Genomic DNA, 16,466 nt, shown 5'->3' on the forward strand with positions numbered 1-16,466 from the left:
AACTCTCCATTGGACGGACCACAGCTGCGTACACTTTATCTACAATAAGACCACAACTCACAACCATCCTCAACCTACCCTGCGAAGAAACTGGAACAAAATCACCATCGACCAGATCTCCTCATCGCTTCTTCAAAACCCCCCTACCCACTCCTCAAACCCCCGACCAAGCAGCCACTAACCTCACCCAATGGCTATCCAACAGTGCCGACATCCTAGCACCGTTGAAAAAACGTCAAATCAAACTAGGCAGCAAAAACGCCTCCTGGTTCAACGACGATCTTAAGAAATCGAAGAAACTCTGTCGCACCCTCGAGAAGGCCTGGAAAAAAGACCCAAACACCAGCACCAGGGACGCCTTCAAAAACGCCACACGCGTACACCACCAACTAATCCGGTCTGCCAAGAAAGCCGCATTCAAAGACCGATTAGATAACAACGCCCACAACAGCAAGGAACTATTCAACATCGTCAAAGAATTTACCAACCCCTCAGCCAACTCCAACGACATCACCCCCTCCCAAGCCCTCTGCGACTCCCTAGCTTCCTTCTTCCACAACAAAATCGCAGACATCCACAAAAGCTTCGACAACCGACCCGGAGACCAACCCACCCAACCCTCTGCAGGACCTTCACCCCCCTTGAACATCCTTAATAACTGGAACCCAATCTCCACTGAGGACACCATCCGCCTGATGAACTCCATCCACTCAGGATCCCCCACAGACCCTTGCCCTCACCACATCTTCAACAAAGCAGACTCCATCATAGCACCGCACCTCCGAGACGTCATCAACTGCTCCCTCAACTCCGCCACCTTCCCGGAAAGCTGGAAACACGCAGAACTTAGCGCCCTTCTGAAAAAACCCACAGCGGACCCCACCGAACTCAAAAACTACCGCCCCATCTCGCTCCTGCCATTCCCGGCCAAAGTCATCGAGAAAGCCGTCAACAACCAGCTCGCCGCCTTCCTCGAATCCAACAAATCCCTCGACTCCTCACAGTCCGGCTTCCGAGCCAAACACAGCACGGAGACCGCCCTCATCGCAGCAACAGACGACATTCGAACTCTACTGGACAATTGAGACACAGTCGCCCTCATCCTCCTCGACCTCTCTGCTGCCTTCGACACAGTCTGCCATAGCACACTCATACAGCGCCTCAGAAACATCGGAATCCAGGGAAAAGCACTGGAATGGATCACCTCGTTCCTCACCGGAAGAACCCAGAGAGTTCGCCTCCCACCATTCAAGTCAGAGGCCACTGAAGTCATCTGCGGCGTACCACAAGGATCCTCACTCAGCCCCACCCTCTTCAACGTATACATGAGCCCCCTCGCGACCATCGCACGCCAACACAACCTCAACATCATCTCCTACGCCGACGACACTCAACTGATCCTCTCCCTTACCAAAGACCCCAACACCGCCAAAACCAACCTACATGAAGGAATGAAAGAAGTAGCCGAGTGGATGAAGCACAGCCGTCTGAAACTGAACTCAGACAAAACAGAAGTCCTTATCTTAGGTACCTCCTCCTCTGCCTGGGATGACTCGTGGTGGCCAGAGGCCCTTGGAAAAGCACCCATCCCGACGGACCACGCACGGAACCTGGGCATCATCCTGGATTCCTCACTCTCCATGAACAGACAAGTCAACGCCGTTTCATCATCCTGCTTCAACATTCTTCGCATGCTCAAAAAAACATTTCGCTGGATCCCCACCGAAACCAGAAAAACGGTCACCCATGCACTGGTTACAAGCCGCCTGGACTATGGAAACACCCTATACGCTGGTATCACCGCAAAACTCCAGAAAAAACTCCAACGCATCCAGAACGCATCAGCCAGACTCATACTAGACATCCCGCGTAAAGACCACATCTCTAGTCACCTGAAAAACCTCCACTGGCTCCCCGTCAACAAGAGGATTACTTTCCGCCTCCTAACCCACGCACACAAAGCACTGTACGAACTTGGACCCGAATGCCTCAACACACGACTCTCCTTCTACACCCCCTCTCGCCAGCTACGATCCTCCAACCAAGCCCTTGCTACCGTACCCCGCATTAACAAAACCACCATGGGAGGTAGATCCTTCTCCTACCTCGCAGCTAAAACCTGGAACTCACTCCCCACTCACCTTCGTCTCACTCAGAACCACCTAGCATTCAGAAAGCAACTCAAAACTTGGATCTTCGACAAGTAATTCCCCACCCTTCTACAAGCGCCTTGAGACCCTCCGGGTATGTAGCGCGCTATATAAATCCTTTGACTTTGACTTTGACTTTGACTTTGACTTTGACCGCGTTCTGTTGGTCACTCGCACAGCCGTTCGAGTTGCTAAGAGGACTTGCTCGGGGCCACGCCACCTCGGTTCCAAGCTGTTCGCCCTCTCAAACGATTTCACCATGACATAGTCCCCAGGACGGAGACTATGGGCCTCTCCAATGGAATTATCAGGGAGCGCTTCTCGAACCTGTTGATGAATAGAAAGCAAATCATTTGTTAATCGTGCCAAATAATTGTTCATCATTATACAAGGCACATCATGTAACAATCGCGGCTTAGGAACTCCCCATATGTTCATAGGCCTTCCAAACACCATTTCATACGGTGTGAGGCCAGTTCGAGAGTGGGGCACTGATCTAAGAGAGAGCAATGCTAGCGGCAAGGCATCCGGCCACTTCAATGACGTGGACGCCACAATCTTAGCCAGTTTCAATTTCAACGTGGCATTGTACCGCTCAACAAGACCTGCAGACTGAGGGTGGAACACAGCATGAAACTTCTGCTGGATCCCCAGTCCCTTTAGCACATATTCCACAATTTTCCCAACAAAATGAGGACCATTATCGCTCCACAAAAATTTGCAGACTCCAAATCGAGGGAAGTACTCTTTGAGCAAAACCTTAGCTGTTGTCAAAGCTGTATTATCTTTCGTGGGGAAGGCCTCGACCCATTTGCTGAAAGCACACACCACCACTAAGACATACTTAAGGTTATTGCAGCGCTCAAGCTAGATGTAATCCATTTGAAGTACCTCGAATGGTGCAGAAGGTGGAACGAACCCTCCTTTCGGAGTATGCCTCCCTTTTGCAGGATTGTGCTGTAAACATATCAAACAGGTCTGCACTACTCTCTTAGCAGTATTGGCAATCTCGGGATGCTCCCAAACTCGTGCTAACAATCGAGTAATTGCAAGAGCTCCCACATGTGCTAACCCGTGCGCCATCTGGACCATCGCCTACAAGTAAGCTGCAGGCAATTTCCATCTCTCCATGTCCTTACTCCTCCAACAACCCTCGTCATCCAGTACCCCTTCTGCTGCCCATGTTACAAGTTCTGCTTCAGTCGCTGATTTTTGGATGCCTAATATTTCTGCTCTAGCATCATGCCATTGCTCGGCCTGCGACTTCGCTACATACATAGGGGAGTCATTTCGAGACATAGCTGTTTGTCTTGCTATACTGTCTGCAAAAGCATTGCCTTGTCCTACTTCATCAGTGATCTTTTTATGTGCACTGCATTTGATTATCGCTACTTTCTTTAAGCAAAGCAACGCGTTTAGGAGGTCACGCACCAGTTCTCCGTGCATAATGTGTACTCCATGAGAAGTCAAAAACCCACGTTCTCTCCAGAGTAACCCGAAGTTCATGCGCTACTCCGAAGGCGTACCGGCTGTCTGTGTAGATATTCACACATAGGCCAGCGCTCAGTTCGTAAGCTCTTGTCAAGGCTATCAGCTCTGCTGCTTGAGCCGATTTCTGTGGTATTCGTGCTGCTTCTACCACTGTCTTAAGTGTCGTGATCGCATATGCTGCGGAAGTCGTGCCATCTGGCAGCCTCAAACACGATCCATCAACCCACAGTTCCCCATCCACATCTGGAAGTGGCATATCCTGTAAGTCGACACGACCCTTTGTCTGTTCCTCAGTCAGGAAAACACAATCGTGATGTTTTTCTTCCTGACCCTCTTCGACCGGATAAGGCAATAAAGTGGCAGGGTTCAGGGTAGCACATCTTTTCAGTGTGATATGTGGAGCCAAAAGTGTAAGCTCATATCCTGTTAAACGTGCGCTTGTATGATATTGAGTCTTTGATTTAACAGGGCATCTACTGCATGGGGAACTAGCACCAACAGTTTGTGCGATAAAACTATTCCCTCGCTCTGTCGTATAGCTACTGCTGTTGCTGCAACTGCTCGAAAACACCCAGGTAACCCTCGTGCTACAGGATCAAGAATGGCTGAAAAATACGCGCATGGCCTCTGCTTGTCCCCGTGTGCTTGCACTAACACTGATAACGCGCACCCATCTTTTTCGTGCACGTACAATGTGAAAATCTTTGAATAATCTGGTGTACCTAACACGGGTGCAGAGCAAAGGGCCTGTCTCAATTGTTCAAAAGCATTTTGACATTCATCTGTCCATTCAAGGGGCATTGGTGTAGATTTGGACAGTAACGCTAACAAAGGTTTTATAATGTGCGAAAACCCCATAATCCACTGTCTACAAAAGGACGTTAATCCTATGAATGCGCGTACATCTCTCTGAGTGCGGGGGACTGGTGTGTCTAAAATCGCCTGAATTCGATCTGATGTTAATGCACGCCCCTCCTTAGACAAAAGATGACCGAGGTAGGTCACCTTGGGTCTACAATTTTGAAGCTTTTTCTTAGAGACTTTATGATTGTTCTGAGCCAGAAAGGAAAGCAAAGCAAGTGTCCTCTCTTCACATTGTGCATAAGTGTCCGCAGCCAATAGGAGGTCGTCAACATACTGTATAAGGGCTACTCCAGATTGCAATTCGAAAGAATCAAGCTGTCTTTTCAAAGCCTGGCTGTAGATGCTAGGACTCTCTGTGTAACCTTGAGGAACATGACAAAATCTATACGATTTATTATTTAACGTGAAACCAAATAAGTATCTGCTGTCGGGGTGGATTGGAATGGAAAAGAATGCGTTTTTAAGATCAATGACAGTGAACGTTGTCGCTGTCGGAGGGACCAATGTAAGCAATGTCGTAATATCAGACACCACGGGATATTGAGGGATAACAATTTTGTTATTTTCTCTCAAATCAATAATAAATCGATAGACTTTGTCGTCAGTGTCTTTCTTAAGGATCGGAAGAATAGGGTTATTACAGACATTGTAAGGAACCTCCTCCACTACTCCTGCAACGATCAAATCCTGAACGATGTGCGTCAGGGCAATTTCACCTTCCCTAGAAATCTTATACTGTGGTACACGTGGCAAAAGTACTCCCTCCTTGACAGTAATTCGAATAGGTGGAATAAGCATCTGTCCCACATCCGTATCTGAGGTCGCCCACAACGTATGGGGGAGAGAGGCTAATGCTTCTATTTCCTGTATGGTACAAAATCTGTCTGAATCGGGGTAATTGTCATTCAAAATAACGCACACTCCTTCGGGAGCGCAGCGTATCGTTGCTCGAAAGTATTTGAGCAAATCAATGCCCATAATGTTATCTGGGGTGTGAGGTGACAACAAAAATGGACCAAAGCTGAAAAATTTGTCAATGCAAAGTGCAAGAGGTTGTGATAATGGCCTAGGAGAGGGTGTGCCATCAAACCCTATACATGTTATCGTTTCGCCAGACAGGGGAGCCCTTGGAACCAAGTTTTTGGACAAAGCACTACGAGTAGCTCCTGTGTCAACTAAAAACTGATCAGTAGAACCCAAAATGCCCGCTGATACACATGGGCCTCTTTGATCTACTGGCACTTCAACTGATTCCGTACCCCATCCTACGCAGTCCTATGCATGCACATAATCCTGATGCTCCACATTCTCACCCTCCGAGATCTGATATTGATTTCGTCTATCAAAAGCATTTCGTTCATCCTGACCACGGCCCCTTGTTTCAAACCTACCACGATCACTTCCGCCACCTCTCGCTCCTGTATAATTATTCCTCGACCTTCCACCTCCTCGACCACGCTGACTACGCTGCTCACGAAGTACTGGACAATCTTCAGCCCAATGCCCAAACTCCTTACAATAAGCACATTGGTCCTCCGCTATGTCAGTACGGCCATACGACGCATTACTCCCTCCTCGCCTACCTCTATCATTCCCTCTAGATTGCGTTCCACGAACCTGTGCCAACATCACCTTCATTTTCAATTCCTTCGTTTTCTTATCTGCACTTTCTTTAGCCTCTAATTCCTGCCGCTCGTAATACTGAGCCATAGTTAACAAAGACGCAGGGGTCGCCATCGCCCAAGAACTTTCACTCGTTTTTAAACGTTTTGCAATCTCCGGTAGGAGATTAGCCACGTACTTATCGACAAACAGATGCCTACCCGTATCCTCTGTTAACGATTGACCACTGTAATCATGAAACGCTTCTTCGAAACGTGTAAAGAAATCTGATACCGATTCGTCTGACTTCTGTTTGCACGAAGCTAGCATAGTCCAGTCAATCTTTTTAGAAGGAACAAGCATTTTTAGCTTAGCTAAAATAGCCGTTGGGAGTTCTAAAATCAAATCACACGGCTTACATGCAGGTTCCCTGTCTAGATCAGCCTGATTTATTTCTTTCCAAGTTGCCCCATACGTCCCTTGATCATCAGTTTTACGAATCAACCTCCACATATCAGGCGGAAGAATTAACCCAAAGAAGAGATCTATATCAACAAGAGTCATAACACAAGAGGAAATTGCCCCCTCTACCCCTTCATAGAATGCAGCTGGATTTTTACGAAGATCAGGTAAAGCGTGTTTCAAAGCCATAACATCTGCTCTGTTCCAAGGCGTATACACCCAATTATATACAAAATACCCCTTCGCATTTGTCGATGTTTTATCCTCATCCGTGTGCACAAAAACTGGAGTCTAGAGGGAAAGACAGAACTAGGACGCCCCCCACTCAATAAGTCATCAAACAAAACAAGTCCTAGTTCTCACTGCAATATTTTTAAAGATATCTAGAGATCACTGGTTGCTTGTAGATCACACCAGAGAGTTCCTTCATCTAGGGATACTCATGATCTCTTAATCTATTGCCTGAATAAAAAGCAGCCTCGCTCTGATCTCGACAGTACAAGACAGCACAAGACTCACATACACTTTGAACGGACAAAAAAATGTGTGAATAGCGAGATGGCACCTCACCGGCGCACCACCAATGGGACCCCTGGTTGGTACTCACCAGGATGGCCCTGTTATCATCATTGGTGCCATCAAGCTTTAACGGAAACGTGCCTCAAACCCAAAGTGTAAAGACAGTGCGTGGTGCAGTGAACACAACTTATATGTAACAAAGACTAACAACATTAAACATTTAAACATATAAGATACTGTGCAACTAGGACTTCAAACTTTACTTCTGTTCCTTTCTCTGTTGCAAACAGTAAAACACTTAAATTAAAAAAGGAGAGTGTGAAGACTACCTATCACTTCACACCCCACTTACAGCCGACATGTTTCATTGCCGTGGTATAAATCAGGCAATTTCCTCAGGGCCACTCAATTTGAAAGCCACTGCTAAAGACGCTGTGCTGCCAATGCCTTTGCGTGGTTTAACCTCTCCTACCAGCCGAGAGGAAAACCAAAGGAACTGTGCCCCCTTCGGTGAGCGAAGTCCTATCTCCCTTCAATAAGGTTGCCGTGGAGAATAATCGTTCGGCGTCTTCTCATCACTCGAACCATCTCGCTATTCACACATTTTTTTGTCCGTTCAAAGTGTATGTGAGTCTTGTGCTGTCTTGTACTGTCGAGATCAGAGCGAGGCTGCTTTTTATTCAGGCAATAGATTAAGAGATCATGAGTATCCCTAGATGAAGGAACTCTCTGGTGTGATCTACAAGCAACCAGTGATCTCATCAATGAAATCATCAATTTCATTATTAAGGACAGGATAAAGTGGTCGTCGAATAGGAAATTGACCGGTCGTTTGCAAATTACGTTCCCGTGCCTCCCTGTCTTTCTTTTCCTGCGCCTCCTTTTCCTCAAGCTGTAAAGCTTTATCCCGAGCAGCCTTGCGCTGCTCTTTGTCCGCCAAGGCAACTTCACGCTTCATACGTTCACGCACCGCTTTCTCCCACATTCGCACACAATCAAACATATTCTGTCTAGACCTGCGCTGAAACAAACATTGTTCCACAAACTGAACCTTTCGCAAATCAAACGACCCATGTAGTGGCCATTGCAACTCGGGATCAGTTCTAGTGTATTTATCCCACAATTTACTGTACAGTATAGGGGGAAGGCCAAATTTAACATACATCTCACGGTTTGGAGTCCCCTCTGGGGGAGCCGGCTGAGATTCCGCTAACCTAATTGTGGTACCATTTCCAAAACAGCACATCCCTCGGAGTGTGCTTAAAACAGGCATGTTCAAAAAGTACCACGAAAACGTGATACCATAAAAAATGGCACTTACAGTACTTCACACAAATGTGCCGCTCAGAAGACAAATGAAATTAGAGAAACATCTCTGCATGCCTGCCTATGTGAAGTGCACTACACATATATTCAAAGTCCACAAAGTCAAAATGTTAGCTAACTCAAATCGTAGTCACAATCATAGGACTTCAGTAAGCGTCCGTAGACTACCTTACCGATCACAAATCTTACCCAATCTCAAATATCCAGATTCCAACTGCCAAGGTCTTTAATCGAATCAGCCAAACGGGCACTGTACAGCAACGCAGACGATCAGGATCTCAGTCATAGACCGGCGCTACCTGGAAGGTCAGATCAGAAGGAAAGGAAGAAAACACCGTGGGTGCCAAGACTCGGGTCACTCAGTGGCAGCGCGTGCGTCCATGGCGAGTTTCCAATCCTTCGTCACGACCTCTCCTTCGGGCATCCGAGTCGCCGATGAGTCCCTTCGTGGTCGCCAATTTGTGGTATTGGGTTCCCAAAGCCTACATGCTCCGCAGAAATACCCACTTACACCGAAAGAACTGTTGGCACGGAAACTGAAAAGTACAAAAGACAAGTTTATTAAGACCCCATGGGGTGGTGGTACATTCCTACAGCACCCTTCGGCAATGCAAGAAGTATCACACCGAACATTGGTGTAAGTCCTTATTTTATACACATTTACAGGTAATAAAAAGATAGGCGGTACAAGGTTACAGAGTTCATGTACATATATGGTCATTTTTGGAGCACTGCCAACTCATGGGAGGGGTTACAACTCCACTGGTCAGTTTGGCGGAAATATTCCTGAGGGATGACTGGTCAGCTGGGACTGCGCATGTACAGGCTTGACCGCTACTAAAAATAGCCTGTTGCGGGGCAAACTCGAGTGGTCAGCGGCACGGACAAAGGACTAAAGGGCATGCTGACCACGAGGCCGCTCATTCCCTAAAATGGCCGCCGTAGTATACAAAATGGCGTTTCCGAGTAAGGCCAAGTAAAGGGGAATAACGTGTAGCAAAGCTAAGCGCTAACCCGGCCATTGTCAAATTACGACACCCAGAGTTGCAGAGTAGGACCCATGATTAGAATAGGCACAGAGGCGAGAATTATCAGGTCCGAGGAAATTGAGCCCAAGACCCGCCGAGGCAGGAATTCAACCCTGGTCCCGGGCCAGACCTCTGCATCAGGGTTTGCTGCTCTAACCATTGAGCCACACTTCTCCACTTCTGTAAGGGGTAGGCCTCCCATTAGTGAAAAACAAGTTTGGGAGTTTTACACTACCAGTGCATGTAAAACGTAACCTTCCTTTTGGTTACATCTCACCCAGCCCTACGGGCTACCTAGGGCCTGCCTTAGGGGTGACTTATACGTATTAAAAGGGGTGTGTAAGGCCTGGAAAGGGGTTTAAAATGCCAAGTCGACATGACAGTGTACACTGTACACATATGGTCTGCAGTGGCAAGCCTGATACATGTTTACAGGGCTACTTGTGTGGGTGGCACAATCAGTGCTGCAGGTCCACTAATAGCTTTTAATTTACAGGCACTGGGCACATGTGGTGCACTTTAGTAGAGACTTATAAGTACATTAAGTATGCAAGATGGGTATGAGTCAATGTTAGCATGATTAAAGGAGAGAGCACATGCTTGTTTGCACCGGTGAGCAGTCATAAAGTGCTCAGAGTCAAAAGCCAACAAAAGCAAAGTCAGAAAAAGAGGAGGAGGAAGGCATAACATTTTGGGTTAACCCTTCAGTGAGGGCCATTCTCCAACACTTTCCAACCCCTGGTATCTACTGCCACTAAGAAATATCTTCATCCACATGCTGCATCTCCTTGGTCTCTGGGTCATGGTGGCTCCCTCTACATCTTCTATACGGCAAAAGGGCCCTGAATGAGAAAATGTCAGAGGCGCATACCTGAGTGTGCCTTGGCTTCACTTCTGGTTTCCCATGATTGGAGATATTATGAAATCCCTGCTGGGAGGCTTCTGGATCCATAGCCTTGCGTCTAAGGAGGAGGAATGCTGAATGGTCCTGGAGGGTTGAATGAACACAACCAGCCGCCTTTTGAGTAGCAGCTTGATGAGAACTTAGTGCCAACTGAGAGATGCAAAAGACCACAATGAACCAGCAACTTCAGAGTATGGTACTGGAAAAGGAGACAAATTAAGCCCTGTGAGAAGTAACTACTCATTGAAGAGGAACGTCGTTTTTGCATCTGAATATACAGACACCTTTCAAAACTCATGACTTTATGATAGGCATGATCCTGGCTTTTTGCTGGTAATTTGAATAGGCTAACAGCTGTATGTAGATTCTCTGTGAAAGAGTGCTTGCATTGTGGGTGGCTCTGTGCAGTTGGTAGAGAGAACCGGAATAGGACCAGAGTATAATAGCAACTTTACAAAGTGGGTTCTGTTTCGATGGACCTGGATGCTTGCAATTGAGGAGGGAATGTCAAATGCCCAGCTCGCCTCTCCTGGCTCTCAATTGTTGTGCTTAATTTAACCTAGCAGTTGATGTGCTGCTAAGGCAGCTTCAATAAGGCTGTGACTGGGGTTGTTTAAATACTTTTCAGCACTAACAAGCATATAGTTCATCTTACCAGTGCTTGTTGTAATCAGCACCTGAATGCATGAGCAACAGTTATAATAGTTTGCTTTGAGCAGGCTTTTTATTTTCCTTAACAGTATATGGTGCATTTGTCTCAACCGCCCCATCCCTACCAGTGCAAGTTCCTCTTAGGCTGAGCTCATTTCTTTATTGACCCCTCTCAACGTGGGTGGTAATTTAATTTATTGTAATGAAGATTGATTCTCATTGTTGGTTTACAACAATATACAATGCTAAAATACAGAAAATAATATATGTAATAAAAAAAATGAGTATAAACAAAGTGACTGTTAAAATAATGACATGAACAGAAACCTCTCTGTCTTTCCTCAATGTTATGTGCAATGTACCAGTCCCTAAACCCTTTTTACAATATTGTTGACATTTTAGGGCCTGATTATGATCTCGCTGGGAAAGCCCTCCGGATGACTAGGTCCTAGAGAGCTTTCCGAGGGAATCGGGCTCCGGGACTCCGACAGACCGATTCCGATGCATAAGCATGCTGACGGACTCAGTTAGGTCGGATGTACGATGTGTACACAGGTTCCCATAGAAAAAAGGGGTGGGAGAAAAGCGGACACCTTATGGCGGGCACACCATGGTGCTCGCCACACTGTGCATGCTTGAATCGCGGGTACCCATGGGCATCCCCCGTGACCGATTCAGAGGGCCCTGGGTGAAGGGGGGCCTGCTAGGGCCCCCCCGAAGTCCAATTTCGACAGCAGTTTCATCTCACTGAGACCAAGTTGATGCAGCTATCCGAACTGTGCATCGTACTTGCTCGGTCAGAAACTGGCTGCATTGCGCAGCACAATTCGGCTACTCATGAGTCGTACGGACAATATCGGGTTCGGACTCGATTTGGTCGACACGTACTGGATCTTCGCATCTTACTTGGTCATTCAGACCTGTTTACGATTCAGTTGGAAACAAGGGCTTCGAATCGGATCCGGAAGAGCCAAATCTGATTCTTAGGCCTCCGAACGACATCGTAATCGGGCCTTTAGCATAAGAATTGCTAACTTCTGCTGCAGACAAAGGAGTAAAGAAAAAAATGCATTTCCCTACAAGAAAACCCAAAGATCCAAAACAAAGGTCATTTCTGGATTTTTTCACTAAAAAGAAGTACTGATAAACCTCCTGTGGGTTCTGATAGAGTCAGCAAACAAAAGAGTTGTCTGATTCTGCTTTTTTTAGCAGAGAAGAAAAAGGAACTTACCTAGAGACTCAATCTAGCCACAGAGCCCTTACCTTAGAATATTCCTCGGTTGACAGACTGGGTCTGAAGGTTTTTGAGCTTTACCCCTGCACACTTGTAGATGAGTCATTCAGCTCCGCATCGGCATTGTCAGAGTCGCACGCTGAGGTTGGTAACTTTTATGACTTTCTACTTTAGTAGCGGGGAGCCACAATATGAACTGAAAACTGGTGTGACATACTAAGGCTCTGAGAAGGATGCCCCTACTGAATCAGTTTGCAGAGCGGGGAGTATGGGAGGGTCGGCATTAGACCAGCCATCCTTAGTGTAGTTACCCCTGACTTTTTCCCTTCAAACCTCCAATTTTTACTGTTTTTGCTGACTTTGTTATTGCTGGCTTTAGGAATCTGGGCACTTTACCACTGCTAATAAGTGTTAAAGTGCATGTGCTCTATATTTAAAACATGGTAATATTGGTTTATCCACAATTGCCATATTTGATTTACCTATGAGTCTTTATAAAGTACACTACATGTGCTCAAGGCCGATAAGTTAAATGCTACTAGTGGGCCTGCAGCACTGATTGTGCTACCCTCTTAAGTAGTTCTTTAAAAATGTGTCAGGCCTGCCACTGCAGAGCCTCTGTGAGCAGTTTGAACTGCCATGTTGACTTGGCAAGTTAACCTACTTGCCAGTGCCAATCCTTCCCTTCATATAGATAACTCCAAAGGTAGGCCCTGGACAGCCCATAGGCAGGGTGCAGTGTATTGAAAAAGTAGGACATGTACTTTTAACCTAACATGTTCTGGTGGTGAAATACTCTTAAATTCATTTTTTGGTACTGGGAGGCCTATCTCGCTCATTGGATAACATTGGGGGTGCCTTATTAAATTTTATAAGTGTAATTTCAAATTGGGAAGATATGGGAACCCCAAGTTTGCTTTTCCCTGGAATCACAATTTAAAAACACAACTTATGGTGAAGTTGGTTTTTGAATTGCCACTTTTAGAAAGTTAAAAAACACAAAAGGTCATTGGAGGAATGCTTTCAATTCGTCTAACCACTGGAGATCACTCAGAGTAACATCCCAACCCATCGTTCTTTTTCTCACCATGCCACTTCAGATTAGACCCAGCCATATGTAAATCAGTCTTAACCCTGTTCCTTATGGGAACAGTCAAGCCCAAACTGCCAGGCCAGGTCCTCTCTGAACTGGAAACATGGTTCCTGGGACTGGGTTTGGGGTATTTCCCCTCATCAGCCATCTGGCTTGAATCCAGTGACACAGTGAGCATGAGACCTACATCTGGGCAAACCCATGCCATTTAGAGCGGTACATCAAACACACAAAAAGTGATGAGAGGAATGCTTGCAATTTGTCAAACCACTGGAGATCGCTTGGGGTAGCATCCCAACTCATTGTTTTTTTACTCACCATCCTACCTCAGTTTAGACCGAGCTATATGCAAATCAGTCTTGACCCTCCTCCTTAAAAGAACAGTTCAACCCGAACTGTCCATTTGTCCATTATCTGTTTGTCTTTTACTTTCAGAAAGTTGGTATTTTCTTACTATAATCAATTGGTGCCTTCTGCTTGTCTCTAGGATACACATCTGCGGTGCATGACAGGTGGCTTTGTGCATTCACTTTAGACAGCCACACACAAAGGAAGGATTGGTGTGACTGAGTAGCCATCTGCATTCTGACGGGTCATCCTGAGCAGGATGGTTGGGAGGAGCTGACACTTCACCTGAAAGGGTTGTGTCCTGTCCCCACACAAAAGGTTGCATACCCCTCATAGTGAGTCTGGAGCCAGGACAGGAAAGAAAGGGCCCTGTGTACTTCTATGGCATCTCTTTAAAGTCTCCCCACTTAAAAGCACAACTGGGTATAACTTCTGGACCTCTGACATCACTAACTGAGAACACTTCTGGAACTGAGTATATTCTACCAGGAAGAAGGACTGCTGTGCTGCTGGAGGGACTGCCACTTTGCTAAGCTGCTTTGTTGTGTTGACCTCCTGCCTGCTTCCATCTTGCCTGGAAGCGAGAAGGACTGGACTTGCATCTCTATATCCCAGAGCCTAACTATCTCCAAGGGCTTGCAGGCTTGCCACCTGTTTTCTTAAGTCTCAGGGATATCAAAGACTTCTCTCTTCAACCTGCAACCAGCACCTGGACTCTGCTGTGAGTCCAGCTCTGCCAAGTGGTGCCAATCCAGTCCTGGGACCTTCAAAGTGGAGTAAAGTGCTGCAACTGTGAAAATCCTAGGGGTGCGCTGTAAACTCCACTTCGCCAGCGGAGTTTGTGGAGTTTTGCAACTCTGGGCTCGGCTTGGAGCATTACAGCCTTCGGGTAATTAAAATTGTTGGGAGAGAGAGATACAGAAAGGAAAAGAAGTGACATAATGCCATTTTTACTTTATTCAAGTAATGATTACAAATAATCAGGACCTGTGACAAGGAGTCACCAGTCATCACGCAGCATTTAAAGATGGCGGCAATCGCATTTATTTTTTCCTCATCTCGGTTCTGTGAGAAATGCAATTCCAGTAGTGGGGAGTTTGTATGACACACTTACATGATACCTGTTTCTTATTGGATGTTCATTGTTTACTTGCCCTTATTTCTCCTCAGTAAGCTTAGCCGACACCCTTTCCAGAAGAAAGCAGAAGAGGAAGACTCCAATGTCCTATGTGCACACCTACAGAGTCGGAGAGCAAGGTATCTCTACTGTGATAGCTTCCATCTTGGCTGTCTCTGCTCGCTGTGAGTGAATTCTTAAAGGTCGGGGGAGTTTAGCGTGGCTGATTTGAAAGCTACCCATTTGGCAGCATCTGCGGTGTTGAAGAAAGCTGTGTTATTTGTCAATAAATGTATTCCTTCGGTATGTGAAACGATGGCGGCATTTAAACTGAAACAGTGAGATGAACGGAAGATCGCAAGAATTCACCAACCTTTTTTACTACTACGTGGAATTCCATGGAGTACAATTCCGTGAACTCCACCCACCCCATGAACATCCATGCATTGACGATGGTACATGTGGAGTTTGCAAGTTCACGAATAACACCAAGACACAGCAATTAACAGACAACATACTGTGGACTCAAAGAAGCCACACTAACTGCAACTCAACTCACGTAATCTACCTTATCACCTGTCCCTGCCAACGCCAATACGTAGGCATGACTTGTCGCAAAGTCAAACTCTGCATAGGAGAACATAGGAGCAACATCAGACTCAGGAAAAACAACACCAAACTATGTACTCACTTTGTTGAGGCAGGTCACACCTGCGATGAACTCAGATGGACAGTCATTGAAATGCTCCAATTCAAAAGCCAGAATGCAGAGCAAACTCTTTTCGAAAAAAAACAAAGATGGGTAGACCGCCTCAAAACAGATATACTGGGGATGAACAATCATATTCCTTGGCACCAGTTCTACTGAATAAACAACATTGCCTTGAGTATCCTCCATTTTACTAGTACTCATTCCAACACATAGAGTTGTCCCTTCTTTGTGTTCAGGACCAGTATAAAAGACTGAAATCTAAAGTCCCGCCCATAGCCAGGGGAAGAGTCTGCCCAAGGGACACCAAGCTGTACCTCATGGGTAAGAATGGTAGCACACCGCTCTCCAGCAAAACGGGTAAGACCAATCACTGTACTAATCAATTGGCCCATCTTTACTTTGACAGTAAATTACCACATGCGACTTTGGTTCCCCTGTTGAAGTGCTCATCTTGCGCAAAACAGGTCTTTACAACTTTTTTCATTTAAAAGGGTTACACAAGTCACTATTCACGTCTCCTTTAAAAACCCAAAATGACTCATCAAATAACTACCACCACCGACCATGCACTAGTTTCCATTTAACAGACGATTGCGGGGCACCTAGACTTCCAACTCCCCGTCGATAATAGATCAGCGATCAGACTCAATACCTTTTTTTTTTTTGATCTACTGTGCATGCAATATACCTTTATGTTTTGTAATCATTTGTTGCCTTGGCTATCACGATCTTGGTTTCGCCATTATTGCACTTCCTCAGACCTTGTTTGTTTTCCTTTTCTTCATACTCACTGTGTAAATGCCACAATGTTGGCGCGCATTCTATATTTGGAGTAAAAGCAATAGCGCTCCCCATAGAATCCAGCATGACTGTCTACTCCTGAACAGAGTACCGGCATTAAGAATTGTCTGTGTCGGTTTTTGTCTCCACAGCATGGGAAATTCCCATCCCTCAAAACACTAAAT

At 46.1% G+C, this 16,466-nt stretch overlaps 2 protein-coding genes across 2 annotated transcripts in view; one reads left to right on the forward strand and one right to left on the reverse strand.

The window, feature by feature from the left end:
- Positions 1-16,466, reverse strand: part of LOC147709532 (fucolectin-like) — a 1,051,872-nt gene that overhangs the window by 486,851 nt on the left and 548,555 nt on the right. The window lies entirely within an intron of this gene.
- Positions 1-16,466, forward strand: part of LOC147709535 (fucolectin-like) — a 237,364-nt gene that overhangs the window by 75,953 nt on the left and 144,945 nt on the right. The window lies entirely within an intron of this gene.

Source organism: Lissotriton vulgaris, chromosome 6 (genome assembly GCF_964263255.1).
Source record: "Lissotriton vulgaris chromosome 6, aLisVul1.2, whole genome shotgun sequence".
NCBI classification, from domain to species: domain Eukaryota; kingdom Metazoa; phylum Chordata; class Amphibia; order Caudata; family Salamandridae; genus Lissotriton; species Lissotriton vulgaris.